The sequence below is a fragment of the Notamacropus eugenii genome, chromosome 2 (assembly GCF_028372415.1).
Source record: "Notamacropus eugenii isolate mMacEug1 chromosome 2, mMacEug1.pri_v2, whole genome shotgun sequence".
Classification (NCBI taxonomy): Eukaryota; Metazoa; Chordata; class Mammalia; order Diprotodontia; family Macropodidae; genus Notamacropus; species Notamacropus eugenii.
Window position 1 is genome coordinate 10,120,736 of NC_092873.1, and position 16,466 is coordinate 10,137,201.

Sequence of the window (16,466 nt, forward strand, 5' to 3'; positions counted from 1 at the left end):
TCTATCATAGTACTATTCACATAATTAGCAGTCACTGGTTGATGAAATAAGTTTTGATCAAGAAAGTAACTGTCATTTCACTGAAGTCTTACATAGTGAACACTTTCATCATCAGGAAAATTAGACAAGAAATGGTGCCACTTTCCCCTGAATGTGAATTAAATGACCAATTTCATGTTTTCAGAGATGGACTCTAAAGTGTTGCTTCCTTGCTATACCTTCGAGAGCTCAGTCCATGCCTACTTTCTCGACTGCAGCCTGAAACCAAAAGCATTTGAAGGTGAATATTTTCACCTATGTGTTCCAAAAGGAATGTGAGGGAAATGAAGACGACGTGTGATAGGGGAGTTAGTACAGAAACAAAAATATTTCATTCCAGTACTGATCTCTGAAACCCAGAAAAATTTCTCAAGCATACAAATGCAAAATAGAAGAATTTTTTTAAGAAGTAAATGGGATCTCACAATAATTTCTTAGTTAATACAGATATACTTATATCAACCAGGTTGAGAGAACTCTTCTGCAATATTAGGAGGTGCTTATCAAAATGTGGCAGGCAGTAATAATTTGTATATAATTCACAGCTGTTTTATGTTTCTTTAGCACAGAAACTAATATTTAATAACTGTCTAATATGTGCCAAGTATAAAGGCCATAAAGTTAGGAGATTTACAATTATTATCTCCTTTAATTCTCACAAACTTCCTGGGAGGTAGGTGCAATCATTTTCCCCATTTTATGGTTGGGGAAACTGAAAAAGATTAAGTGACTTGCCTAAGATTGCACGGATAGCACATGAGACCATATATGAGGGCAGATCTTTGTAAGTCTAGGTCCAAATTTCTATACAAAATTCCCCCAATGTATCTCTGCAAACTCTCACCATCCAAAGTTCTATTTTTGACTGCTTTGGCATAGATTTTGCTTAGTTTTACACGTATGATGGGTACCAGGTTGAAACTGTGTTTTGAAGGTTATCAGAAATACCTATTTCTATACTTTTGGGCTGGTATCATGATAAATAGCCTACTACATAATAACACGTAACTGTGGGAAAGCAACTGATTATGGAGAAAGGTATTTGATAGTAATAAAGGGAGCAGGTTGTGAGAATTTGACTGCCATGCTATTCTACGATTAACTTCACATTCATCGTAACAATTTCTAATACTAAAAATGTTGAGAATGAAATGATTTTATACCGAATTTCTATTTTGCCACTGGGTCTCTAGGAAATTGAAAATGCATAAAAAATACGACTAGAAAAACAAAAAATGCCAACTATTGCCTTAGAACAAATTTAATGTTAGGTAAACTTTCAATTCATGGTAAAATCAACAAATAAACATTTACTTTCCTTGTTCTTCCTCTTCTACTACTCGTACTACTACTGCTAGAACAACTACTACAACTTCTTGTACTACTACAGTAATAACACTTACTTATATTGCCAACACTCTGGGAAAAGGAAGCTCTATTGAGTAAATGAAGAATAAATAATTCTTGTCCTCAAGGAACCACAATCTAGTTGGAAAAGAAAGACTTAGAATCAGGACATGATAATTTGTTAACAGATGTGAACACCATAAGGCAATCAGTATAAAGTTAACCACTAAATTATGGTTTGTCCAAATCTAAGTGGAATTCAGGAGATTAAGAATTCAATAGGTATGGAAAGTTCAAAAAGCGTTATGGCAAAAGAATCATACTTTTGTAATTCAAAGTCACCTTGAAGTGAAGAGTAGATAGGTTTTGGATAGGTATACTAAATAGGGAAGTGTTACTGAGTGAGAAGAAGAGGGTGATGAAGGTATGGAGCTGGAAATCAGCATGGTGAGGTCAGTTTGATTAAGGTAGAAGATAATAATGAGATTCTCCACCTAATTACTTTCATTCTCAATGGCATTTTGCTTGTGTATTTTACGTATTTACAAATTTTGACGAAATGACATTTTGCTTTTATTCAAGGAGTAGTTCGAAGAGAAGGAGACAAATAATTTCTACTTCACAGTGCTGTTTGGGGGAATAAATCAGGAAATAAATGTAAAGGTCCTTCTAAATATGAAGTATGATAGAAATGATTTACTTATTATTGGCAGTTGGAAAAACACCTGATTCTTTGTGTAAGGCTAGATAAACAAAATTGTCAAATACATAAACAGTGAATGCTATGAAATGATTAAATATTGGGTGGGGCCAGGATGGAGGAGTAGGAAGATGCATATACTTTAGCACTTCCCCCACAGCCCACAAAATAACGGTAAAAAGGTCTCTCCACAAAGTGTAGAGCAACAGAAGCCCCAGAGCAACAGAGCGAAAGAGGTTTCCAGTCAAAGGCAACCTGCAGGCTTACAGGAAAGGTCTATCTTACAGGAAAGGTCTCTCTCATAGGACCCTGAGCAGAGCAGAGCTCAACCCTGACCATGTGGCACTGGGAGGAAGAGGACCTGAAGAGACCTCTGGGAACAGCTCCTAACAGGGAAGATCCTACTTACTTCAACCCACAAGCAACACAGAAATCACCCAAAGTCAATGGGGGAGGGATTTCCCAGCTGGGGAGAGGTAAAGGGATTTCTTCAGCAATAGCCCAAAGTGATGGCAGAGGCTAGAAGCAGACACGGGAAGCCACAGAGGGTGGGAAGTAACCTGGGTCCATTGTTCAAGAAGCTGAACTGAAAGCCTCTGGCAGTAGGGAGCAGCTGATCTAAACGTCATCCCTGAGTGAGAGTAAATGGCTGTGAAAGTGCCCCAAAAAGGGAACAAAGGTAAGACCATCAAAGGTTACATTTTTGGTGACCAGCTGTCTCCTCCCATCCTTTCAGACAAGAAAGAACAAGACTTACTGTCACAGAGAGTTAAGACCTCTGCCTCCAGGGCCTCCAAACTGAACTTAAAGTAGACTCAGGCAATGGAAAAACTCGAAAAGCAAGGTAGCACCTGGTTCAAGGACAACCACAAAAATGCTGAGGAAAATAAAACCTTTATAAAGAGACTGACTCGATTGGGAAAAGAGGTCCAAAAAGCCAGGGAGGAGAAGGAGGCAATAAAAAGTTGAATTAGGTAAAAGAAGGAGAAGGTTCGAAAGCTCAGTGAGCAAAACAGTTCTCTGAAACAGAGAACTGAGTTCAGGGAAATGAATGAGTGTAAGATAAACCGAGCAGTTAGAAAACAAACAAAAAAGAGTTTGAAAAAATACAAGATAATTTGAAACACCTCAATGGAAACACAAATGACCTGGAAAATAGATCCTGGGAAGACGATATAAAAATTATGGGACTACTTGAAAGCCATGATCAAAAAAGGAGCCTAGACATTATCTTCCATGAAATTATTGAGGAAAACAGTGCTGATATTCTAGAACGAGAGGACTAAATAAACATTGAAAGAATCCACCTACCACCTCCAGAAAAACACCCGAAAAGAGAAACTCCTAGGAATATCGTGGACAAATTTCAGAGTTCCAAGGTCAAGTATTAAATTCAGCAATCAGCTAGAAAGAAAGAATTCGAGTGTTGTGGAAATACAATCAGGATAACACAGGATGTGTTAGCTTCATCATTAAGGGATGGAAGGGCTAGGAAAAGCATATTCCAGAAGTCAAAGGAACTGCGATTAAAACCAGGAATGAGCTACCCAGCAAAACTGAGTATAATACTTCAGGAGAACAAGTGGTCATTCAGTGATATCGAGGACTTTGCAGCATTCATGTTGAAAAGACCTGACTTGTACAGAAAATTTGACTTTCAAACACAAAAATCAGGAGAAGCTTGAAAAGATAAACAGGAAAGAAAAGTCATAGAAAACTTTCTAAAGCTGAACTGTTTATCTTCCTACTTTGAAAGAAAATATTTATGACTCTTGAGACTATTCTCAGTGTTTGGGTAGGTGGAAGGATTGTATACACATGCACACATGCACACACACACACATTGACAAAGAGTACAGGTTGTGTTGAATCAGAAGAGAGGATATCTACAAAATATATATATATATATGTATATGTATATATATATGTATATATATGTATATATATAAACCTAAAGTGTGAGGGAGTAAAATACTGGGAGGAGAAAGGGAGAAATGCAATGGGACAGGCTATAACTCATAAAGAGATAGAGAAAAATCTTGTTCAATGGAGGAGAAAAGGGAGAAGAGGACAGGGGGTAAGTGATGCTACTCTCTCTACATTCATCTAAAGGAGGAAATTAAATGCTCACTCAATTTGGTATAAAAGTCTCTATTATACTAGAGGAATGTAGGGGAGGAGGCAACAAGAGGGGTGAGGGGAATGATAGAAGTGAGGGCCAATGGAAGAAGGGAATAACTAGATATAAACACTTTTGGGAAGGAAGAAGGTTAAATGAAGGAATAAAACATAACGGGGAATAGAACAGGATACAGGAAAATATACTTAGTATCAGAAAACATGATCATTACAGAAGTCTTCTTCAAAGCGACCTGTATTTAGTCTGTATTACATTATTTGCCTTCTCAAGGGGAGGAGTAGGGAGGAAGGGAGGGAGAGAAGGAGTGAGGGAGGGAAAGAAGGTTGAATTCAAAGCAGTAGAAAGGAATGCTGATAATTATTATTGCATATAACCCATAAACAGGTAACACAGGTAGTGAGGTACAGAAATTTATCTGGCCCTAAAAAATAAGACAGAAGATGGGCAAAAGGGAAGGGTGTGGTGTGATGGAAGGGAGAGCTCATCGAGTGAAGGGGTAATCAGAATGCAGGGAATTAGTGCGTGGGAGGACGGGAGAGATAGGGAGAATAATTGGACATGTTACAAAGTGATGTTAAAGCACTTAACATTAAAACAATTGACAGAATTAATTACTGAGACTACACCAGAGACATCGTTAGATTAGGGAAATGAATTTTATTCCAAACTTCCTAGAGTCAGGTAACCTGGGGTAAAATTGGCATTGATGAAAAGGTTAAAGCTTGATTGGTAAATTTGTTTTTATGATTATTATTTAAGTGGGAAATAAAACAGGTATAGAACGGCATGGAAGTCACTTCAGACTTCTCTCAAAAGATGTGCCTTAGCCAATGTGAAATTATAGTCATAACTGAAACCGTGGTCATTGCAACTTGTTATTTGAAGATGCTATGAGACTACTAAGTGACTGTTCTTCTAAATCTAACTCCATATATGGATAGTAAAAAAGTAATCTGAGCCTCCTATACATGATGCCATTAAGCCTGTATAGGAATTGAAAAAGGTGATCTCATGGGAAGGGTGGGAGAGCGGCTGTACAGCCTGGGCTGAGGTAGGACTCTCCTAACTCAATTTCCCCACTGATAGCTGGCAGACTCGAAGCCTCAGTGAATGCAAGTTGACAATCTATTCCTGCCTGAAACTGACAGGAATTTGGGGAGATTTGTTTTTCGCTGCAATGTCCTAACACTTAGTGGCAATTTCCTCTAGTCAAAAGGGTGGTAAGCCGAATACCAGATCAATTAAGTTATAGCTTGTTGGTGGGGGAACATCCAAGGTCAAGTCTAAAATTAAGCTATTAGGCTTAGGAGTTTAGAACAACAACAGTAAGCTAAGGTCGTCTAATTCTTGGTAATAATGTGGAGACAATTAGGACAAGGGCTTATGAAGTTAGCATACATAGTTATCATTAGTATCTCAGTTGGATACTGCTAAAAAAAATTACATTGTGGTCTACATTTTGAACACTTTAAAAGACATATCACCCGACCAAAGGTGGGAATTGTTTTATGTGATATGAAGTATTTTACAAATGAAAAATAAAAAAAAAATTATTAAATATCAATTTAATTTAATATATTAAAATTCAAGTGTACAGTTGGTGGAGTTTTTATGTCTGGCTTTATGTGAGTTTAAATGACAGGCATAGTGTTCAGAAAATTTATAATATTGATGAAATAAAGGAAATAGAACACTCAACACACTTTCCATTAACCAGTGAGAAATTACAGATTTTATGCATACATACATTACTTTTCCTTTGATCTAATTTCTTCTGTAGTTTTTTCTTATTTTCAAAATCAGTTCGACAAAATGATGCAACTTCTGAAACTACTGTCATGGACTGATATCACAAAGAATCAGCAAGTTCTTGTTGAAGCTTTCTTACTGTAACCTGAGTGAAATATTTCCAAATTATTTCGATTCATGATTCCATGACATGATATTAGCTCATAAAAAAACGAATACACTTTCAAAATGAACAGATATAAATATTTTCACATTCAACTTAATTTCATCTATATATTCATAATTACCATAGATTTAGAATTAGAGATATCTTAAGGACTATTTGATACAAGCACCTCATTTTGCCAACATGAAAACTGAAGCACAAAGAAGTTAAATGAATTACCCACGGTCCCAAAGGCAGTCATTGAGAGATAAAAGGATTGGAACTTGGCTCCTGAGACTACAAAGCACAATTAGCTATAAAACTTCACCTCCACTCAGCATGGATCAAATGCTATCTTCTTCTTGCTCAGTGTACTCCCCATTAAGCAATGCATTCAGCCTGATTTCTCCATTATCTCTTTCAGAAAAAAATTAAAAGACCTCCAAAGTTACTTAGGGACTAAACTCTTTTATCTGAAATTCACATGGAAGGTGATGGAATGGAGTGGGAATAATCGACAGATTTTATATTTGATAGAAACATTAGGGGTTTCCCCTTCCCTTTTTCAGAAACGTGAACTTCTTTCTTTCTCTGCCCCTGCCTTTACAATGAGGGAGACATGCATAAGAAAGGGTTGCATTTTCGGTCCTCTCATAGTTTCCCTTGGAGAATGAACATAGGCACTGATATCCTTATCAGGCTTAGTAAAAGCATTTGACAAGAATGTTTTGGTTTGCTCGCAGCCAAAACCACAACATATATCCTTGTTAACTACCTTTCACATGTTCAACTCTCTTTGCCAAGGCTTCAAAGCAATTCACTTATCCATTAGAATAGGAATTACACGTCTGGCTGTAGCCAATGGACAGAGAAAATGGAAACCATAAAAAAAGGGTAGTTTTCCCACTTATGTATACACAGTATATTGCAAGGTCAGTGTTTCTATATACATAAGTATATTCATTCATATGCACATATCTATATGTCCAAATATGCACAGAAATACACAGTCACAAATGCATAGAGAGATATGCTACAAAATATCATCTTCACTTCACCATACAGCAAAGTATATGAATGCACCAATGAGTAAGAGGAAATGAAACCAAAAAATAAAAGGAAACAAATCTTTTTTATCTCTTCTTAGATAATATTAAGTGCCTTTTAAAACTAAAGTTAAATAACTTCTAGTAAATTTTTGAAGGAAGCAGAAGGCAGAAAGATGGCAATAAAAACTTGTGAAAATAAAACTGACCTGATTAACTGAATTCTTACAAGTAAAGTGAATTGTAGTATGGAAGGACTGGATTCAAATTCACGACCATATGTACTAAAAATAAAATTTAAAAATTTTTTTGTGACATTGTTCCCCATTGAATTGATGATGAATCAGAGATAATGAGAACTGCTAGTAGATTGTAAGGGGCAATGCATATTCAACAAATAAAAGGCAATGATTCCAGAAACTGCAATTTTGGACACTGAGCAAGGATAGTTATTAAAACAATAAAAAATACTGAGATAAAAAAAAAATTAGTAGGGACGCCCAAACAATTAAAAAATAAGATTAGTGAGGACACCTCAGGGGCTGAATCTGCAGTTGCAACAGTGAGGCCTCATACCCCTTGGCCCACAGGCTCCAAAGGTCAGTGACGGGGTTCAATCAGCAGGCCAGGAAGGGAGACGGCTTTCCCATAGCTCTGGCAGCAGGCAGTGGCCACAGATCTTGCACAGCAGCCCCTATGGAAGCTCCCTTGTTGGAGCGTAAAAACCCCTGGGGCCATTGAAGAGCTGAGTCTTGCCTCTGCCCTGGGTGGAGGACCTGGGCTAGCTGCTCTTTGCCTCACACTGAATGGTGGCCCTGCCACCCAGCCTATCTGAAAATCAGCCCCAAGTGCTGACTTGGGAACTCGAGGCCAAGTGCCAGTGGAGAGGTATCTGCTAAGATTCTTGGCATAGAAATCCCTCTCTGCATCCAGACCAGGACACGCTTGATTGTGCCACTTTGGAGGAAGTGAAATCTCACAGATTACCGGAGAATACCCTCCTCTTGACAAAGGACCCAAAAGTCAAGTAACTGGTTGGGAAAATGCCCAAAAAAGGGGAAAAAAATAAGACTGTAGAACGTTACTTTCTTGGTGAGCAGATATCGCCTCCCATACATTTGGATGAGGAAAAGCAATGCTTACCCTCAGGGACAGACATAAAAGTCAAGGCTTCTGTATCCCAAACAACCAAAATAACTATTCAATGGGCTCAGGACATGGAAGAGCTCAAAAAGGAATTTGAAAAGCAAGTTAAAGAGGTGGAGGAAAAACTGGGAAGAGAGATGAGAGAGATGCAAGAAAAGCATGAAAAGCAGGCCAACACCTTGCTAAAGGAGAACCAAAAAAATGCTGAACAAAATAACACCTTCAAAAATAGCCCAACTCAACTGGCAAAAGAGTTTCAAAACATCAATGAGGTGAAGAATGCTTTAGAAAGCAGAATCAGCTAAATGGAAAAGGAGGTCCAAAAGCTCACTGAAGAAAATAGTTCTTCAAAAATTAGAATGGAACAGATGGAGGCTACTGACTTTATAAGAAAACAAGGAATCGCAAAACAAAACCAAAAGAATGAAAATATGGAAGATAATGTGAAATATCTCATGGGAAAAACAACTGACCTGGAAAATAGATCCAGGGGAGACAATTTAAAAATTTTGGGATTACCTGAAAGCCATGATCATAAAAAGAGCCTAGACATCATCTCTCATGAAATTTTTAAGGAAAACTGCCCTGAGATTCTAGAACCAGAGAGCAAAATAAATATTGAAAGTATACACGGATCACCACCTGAAGGAGATCCAAAAAGGAGAAACTCCTAGGAACGTTGTGGCCAAATTTCAGAGTTCCCAGGTCAAGGAGAAAATATTTCAAGCAGCTAGAAAGAAACAATTCAAGTACTGTGGAAATACAATCAGGATAACAAAAGATCTAGCAGCTTCTACATTAAGGGATCGAAGGTCATGGATTGTGATTATCCAGAAATCAAAGAAACTAGGACTAAAACCAAGAATCACCAACCCAGTAAAACTGAGTATATTAGTTCAGGGAAAAAAATGGTCTTTCCATGAAATAGAGGACTTTCAAGTACTCTTGATGGAAAGACCAAAGCTGAAAAGAAAATTTGACTTTCAAACAGAAGAACGAAGAGAAGCATGAAAAGGTAAACAGCAAAGAGAAGTCATATGGGAGTTACTAAAGTTGAAATCTTTACATTCCTACATGGAAAAACAATATTTGTAACTCTGCAAACTTTTCAATATCTGAGTAGTTGGTAAGATTATACATCCACAAACACACAGACACACACACACATACACACACACACACACAGAGCACAGAGTGAATTGAAGAGGATGGGATCATATCTTTAAAAAAAATGGAATTAAGCGATGAGAGAGAAATACACTGGGAGAAGAAAGGAAGAAATGGAATGGGGAAAATTATCTCTCCTAAAAGAGGCAAGCAAAAGACTTTTCAGTGGAGGGAAAAAGAGGAGAGGTGAGAGAAAAACATGAAACTTACTCTCATCAATTCGACTAAAGGAAGGAATAAAATGCACACTCATTTGGGCATGAAAACTGATCTTCAATAGAGGAAAGTGGGGGAGAAGGAGGTAAGCGGGGGGAGGGATGATGGAAGGGAGAGCATTGGGAGGAGGGAGCAATTTGAAGTCAACACTCTTGGGGAGGGATAGCATCCAAAGAGAGAATAGAAGCAATTGGGGGCAGGATAGGATGGAGGGAAATATAGTTAGTCTTACACAACACGACCATTATGGAAGTCATTTGCAAACTTACACAGACATAGCCTATATTGAATTGCTTGTTTTCCAAAGGGTATGGGTGAGGAGGGAAGGATGAAGAGAAGCTGGAAGTCAAAGTTTTAGGAACAACTCTCAAGTATTGTTCTTACTACTAGGAAATAAGAAATACCAGTAATGGGGTATAGCAATTTATCTGGCCCTACAATTCAAAAGAGAAGATCGGGACAAGGGAAGGGAGGGATGTTACAAGAGAGGGCAGATCGGTAATAGGGGCAATTGGAGTGCTTGGTGTTTTGGGGTGGGGGGAGGGGAGAAATGGGGAGAAAATTTGGAACCCAAAATTTTGTGAAAATGAATGTTAAAAGCTAAATAAATAAATTTTTAAAAAAATCCCCAAAAAAGTAAATATGTACTGGTTGACTTTGTAGCTGCAAAAAAAAAAAAAAAAAAAGCTTAGTAACACAAAAAATATTAATGCTTAGTGCATAATTATATTCATTTTAAGAGAAATACTGTCCTAAATTTTAAAGAAAAGTAGAGACTAGTCATTGGAATTCCACTAAAAATATGATTCACTCTTCACCGTTTCTGAAATTAGTTCAAAGGAGTATGAATAAAAACGCATCAGACTGATGAACATTTTAAAATTCTTATGAAAAGGGTAACGGTAATACTCACCAATATCTCAAGGGAGATATGTGATTTTAATTGCTACATTATTCCTAGCAAAATTTTGTAGGATTCTTCAGAAGTTTTAGCATTTCAAACAATTTATTCCATTTCATTAGGAAAATGGAATATTTGGAAAGGAATTAGAATAATCAATTTATCAATATCTATGCACAAGAGATAACGCTATCTATACTAATGAAAAGAAAATTTCATTGACTATAAAATTTCTTTAAGCAAAGTGAGTCATCTTACCTAAAAGAAGATATTGACACTTTATTTTTTTAATTTTATTTTTATACTTCTATATTTTTATTTTTATTTATTTATACATAAATATTTTCTTTATGAAAATTTATTTTTATTTCATAAAAATTTTAATTTTATATATTAAGTATTTACTTTTATTAACTTTATTACCTGTATTTTACTGTATTACATTTCATTACTATTATTAAATTCACACTTACTTGTGCATTCTAATGGTATTATTTTATCATACTATTGCTTCTCATTCTTCTTTCTTACATTTCAAAATTTTGACAATAAAAGTTAATAATATTGGGTGCCTGCTGAAAATTCAGATGCTTAAATTATCTTCATCAAAACAATTTTGACTTTGATTTCAAAAAGTTAAATGTTTACCCAAGCTGAATATTTAAAACCCTACCTCTCTTTCAGCCTTCACATTTTCATATGTACACATTTGCTCTCTTAAGTACATACATTCACTGGTCAACACTTTATTTCTCTATTCTACCGTAAGAACTTGTTTTTCAGCGTCAGCACAAACTTTATTCAAGAGATCAATGAACAGTACCTGGGAATCACTCAAGAACTTTTCTTTAGTCATGGCTTTCTTTTGGGTGTCTTCAAGCTGTTGCTGAAACAACATATTTTCACTCTGGATTTCTGCTAATCTTTCTTGGATAGATTCCCATTTGATAACATATTTGTTCAGTTTCCCGTTTTTCAGTTGATTTGTGTGTTGAAGTGCCTTTTCTTCTGTTGGGCAAGGTTTAATTCTCTCTGGATTCTTTTTAAACGAGTGTCTTTTCCCTGAGACAATCGAACACCAGACAGCTCATGCTCTAAACTACTGGTTTTTCTTTCAGCTTTAGACAGCTCATGAGGAAGGACACCATTGTTCTCTCTTAAGCTAGGCGTATCATGATAGCTTGAATTGTAAACAAAGCCACTCATATCATTCTCCCTGAAAGGAATGTTCGTGAGCTAGTTTGATGGAACACTTTGCTCCTGATCGAGAACAGCAGAAATCACATGGGAACTTCATGATGCAATTACCCTCTCTAGTCTGTCTCTGCTTTGCATTGTCCAATTTAAAGTTCAGCACTGCATTTTCAGTCGTCAGATCATGTACTTTTCCACTGCACTGGAATGTAATTTTTCTTAAGACTTCTGCATTCAGTTGTAATTCTTTTGAAGCTTCTCAATCTTTTGTCTTCAAACTTTTATATCTTCCATACAATGACTTTCTTTTTCTTCATCCTTAATTATTACTGTGTCTAGTTCGAGTTTGAGGTTGGCAACTTCGTCGTGTAGGATTAGAATTTTATCCAACAGACATTTTTCTTTCTCATTGCCATTAGGAATCTAAATGTAAGAAACAGAAAAAAATATTACTCAAAAGAAAATTATGTATTCTGATTTTCCTTAGTAATTCAAAATAAATGCCAAGATATCAAGAAGCAGAGTTTCCTCAGAAAAAAATTAATTAAGGGAGTTTCACCTATTTCACATTTCTATCAGACTCAGTTTTCACAAAGAACAGGTCTTAAAAGTGCTTCATCAATCAGAAGATATGAAGTGAACTTCTAGGACCACAAAGCTACCTTTGAGCATATTTTATTTCCTTTGCTCTATCCATTCTATTCCAAACTGGTTAGTCAAAGCGCTACAATAAAAATAAAAATACTTAATACTTACACATTGCCTTTTTTATATTAAATTATTTTGTTGTTTTTTGTGTTCTACAGTCACTTCCATATAGCTCAGATGTCTTGCCTTTCCTCCTCCTCCACCACCTCTCTCTACACACTCTCTCCCTAATTCTGTGTACAATCTTATATAGGTTCTACACATACATTCCTATTAAACACATTTTCCTGTTTGTCACGTTGCAGAGAACAATTAAAATGAAGGGGAGAAACCATAAAACAAACCATAATCCAAAGGAAAATGGTCTGCTTCATTCTGTGATCCAGTTCACTATTTCTGTCTCAGGATGTGCAAGGTGTTTTGCCTCCAAAGGCCATTCAGAATTTTTTAGGTACTTGCATGTCAATGAATTACTAAGTGTACCAGAAAAATTCGTGGCACACTGTGGTTTTTAAAGTGTACAGAGTTTTCCTGGTTCTGCTCCTATCTCTAATCATCAGTTCTAATAAATCCTTTCAGGCCTGTGTGAAGTCTTCATGCCACATTACCTTTTATGGTATTTTAGAAAGTTCTTCCAATATATTATCACGGCGAAAATTTGCAACACACTTATGAAGGAAATATTTATATTATTCTCCCCATTTTACACATCAGGATTTATGGTAGGAGACATTACTGAATAACCTGCCCATTGTCACACTCAGTACGTAGTAGTAGCAGCGTTTCAAACCACGTCTCTTCTAACTCCAAATCAAACATGCTGTTGCAATAGCTAATTCCTCTTAGGAGCTGAAGACAAGCATTTGTCCTACGTTTAGAATCATTGTCTTGTTACAATTATATTATCTCCAGAACAATGAAGTGATAAGACATAAATTTCTTAGTAGAAGTCCTCAGAAAATTCTCTTTGCTGATAGCTGTAGCGTTTTCACAGCAACACTGATTTAAAACTTTTAGAAGTTGTTGAGTCAAAACCTCTCACTTTCGGGATGGAAAAAGTGAGACCTGCAGTGTGGTCTCCTAGTGATGGTAACCTACCCTTCACCATCATATTTTAAAAGAATGATGAAAGCATTACTGAGGCCAAAGTGTAAAAAGTGCATATTGCACTCCTATCATAGTAAAACTGGTCCAGGAGCATTGTTCCCCATTCAGGACTGGTGGAAAGAGTTATATCAAAAAGCTTATAAGCTCCATTCTGTGACATCATTTCTGGGAGTCTAGCAGGAGGGTATGAGGAGGTTTCAGCTGAGTTAAAAGGAGCACCCCAGGGCACCGTTAACCAAGGATTACTGGGGGCCACGAACACAAATGATTTCCTTCAAACAACTTTTGAAGAAAATATGAAAATGCAAAATTGTAAATTTCGAATTTGATGAATATGTATTCCTATCATGGTGAGCAATGATGAATTAGAATGAACGTAGGAATTCAGGTCACAGATAAAGCCAGAAGTCAGAAATCTAAGAAAAGTTTTTCTGTGGCAAATATTTTTTTACTTCTCTTTCATGGAACATGAATGAGACAGCAAAGTGAAGTAAAGCAAATTGATAATATATGTGTGTGTGTGTATATATATACATATGTATGTATATATATTATATACTATAATATTATATATTATATATATTATTATGTATTATTATATATTATTAATTTGCTCTATTTATATATATTTGCTCTCTGTATACATACATATAGTAACCCTTAATCTCTCTCGAGAAAAGTACAAAGAGATGAATAACTTAATCAAGGAATAAAAATGGTTTGTTTTGGAGGTGTCACTTTCTACCTCTTTGCATTCCTTTCTCCCACTAATTTAGGGGTTAATGACACTGATGAGCTCCCCCTTTTCTATGACCAGAAAGGGCAAAGGCATTATTGAAATCCAGGACTTTTTTGAGTTGAAGTAGAGTTGGGTCTCAGGAATGGCCATTGAATGAAAAAGGAAAAAGGAACAACCAAGCATACCAAACAGGGTGTGCGGATTTTGATAACCAGCCATGTCCCGACTTGTGTGCTGTAGACAGGTGGACGGAACTGAGGATGACAAATATGTCCCAAAATGAAGAAGCACAATCCTGATATTTAAAATATGGACTTAGGTTGGAAAGTGATCAAAGTGAATACCTCAGAAATCTCAGTGATTTGGGAAGAAGCTACTTCTTTTTCTTTCTGCTTCCAAGAGGATTATTCACAATTCCACCTTGTTCAATTCTGGCGTTCAGCTCCAGAAAAAAGTCTCTTTGAGATGAGCTCTTCTTCGTCCTGGGGACAACAATTTCAGAAAATTTTAAATCATCTTTTTTCCTTCCAAAGTCAGCAACAACATTTGACCTTCAACTGGAATATAGAATGTGAAAAAGCAAGGAAAATAGCTTTATAGATTCAAAGAAATGCAGGCTACCGAAAATGAAAAGCCAAAATATAATAGCACTTCAAAGATGGAAAGCAACCTCAGTCACTACCCAAGGCAAGCCTTATCAATTCTTACGGATCTAACTCTTACAAGTCTCAACTTGAAGTCTTCACAGGTGGGGGTGGCCACCACGTCTCAAGTGAGCGCATTCTGTTTCAAGATGTTTGTGTTGGTTAACAATTTTTTCCTGACATTCACCCTAAAAATGTACATTTTGGAAACTCTGATCCATTGCTCCGAGCTCTGATCCTCAGTCTGAAGCACAGAATGCTTCATCTTTCTTCAAAATGACTGTCCTTCAAAATCCTGAAGACATAAGAATCAATATCTTTAGTTCCTTTAACAGATCCTCACAAGTCATGGACCCCCAGGGTCTTCCTGTTAGGCATCGTGCTTACTACTTATCATAATTCTGTGAGATCCACAAATGAATTATTCAGGATAAGCCAATCTATTCACTTCAGAGTACACAGGGATTTTTCCTTTGTCTGTTTTGAAAGCTATGCTTCTCTGAATAGGATGCAAAATTACACTAGCTTTTGGGTTCTCAGATAACAGTACCAACTCAGCTTCAGTTTAGAACTGACTAAGACTAACATCTTCTCAGACAAAATGCTGTCCAATTCTATTTCCTCCAACGTATACATATGAAACTATTTTGTATTTAATTATATAATTTTGTGTTCATTCTTACTGAATTTCATGTTATTAATAGGTTCCATTCAGTGCTCTGACTTATGAAGACTTTGTCTTTCCTCCATGTAGAAACACTTGAATAATTTTACGTAAATTAATAAGAAAATAAGTAAAAGATAAAGATCCTAGAGAGCAACGAACTATTCTGAAATACTGAGGGATGTATACTAAAGTATAATGTAAGGAAGAGCAAAAGGGAATGAACTTGAAATTTCATTCGCCAAGAATTTTCAGGTAAGGAAATACTCTCTGCAAAAAGAGAGGATTTCTCTGGAACTTATATTCTTATGGAAGGTGAGGAGAGATCAGTGGTGTCAAATAGATGCCCCCAAGACTGAATTTTGCGGAGAAATTTGGGCCAATTTCAGACCTCTGGCTCAGAGTCAGGTAAGATGAACTCCGTGTCAACATTTGAAACCAGATCTTTCTGGACTTGAGGCTTGTTGTATTCATTACATCATGCTGATTCTGTATTGGGAGAAATACTTCACAAAGTACCAATTCCATTGTACTTTTCCATGGCCTTTTAGACTGTAATTTTACATTCAAATGATACTAGACGGGAATTTTTTTTGTTTTATTTTTATGTGTGCATATTTACAAATGATTGAACATAACTGATTTATTTAAGACATTATTTATTTTATGTCTTGTTTAGGATGAGGTAGCTTGGTAAACTGCATTGCCTGTTGTATTTCCCATTTCCATGTAAAAACAATTTTATAACATTTGTTTTCAAATCTTTGAGTTCCAAGTTCTCTCCCTTCTTCCCTCCCCACCCACCTTTATTGAGAATTCAAGCAATTCAATATATGTTATACATTTGAAGTCATACTAAATAGTTCCAAAATAA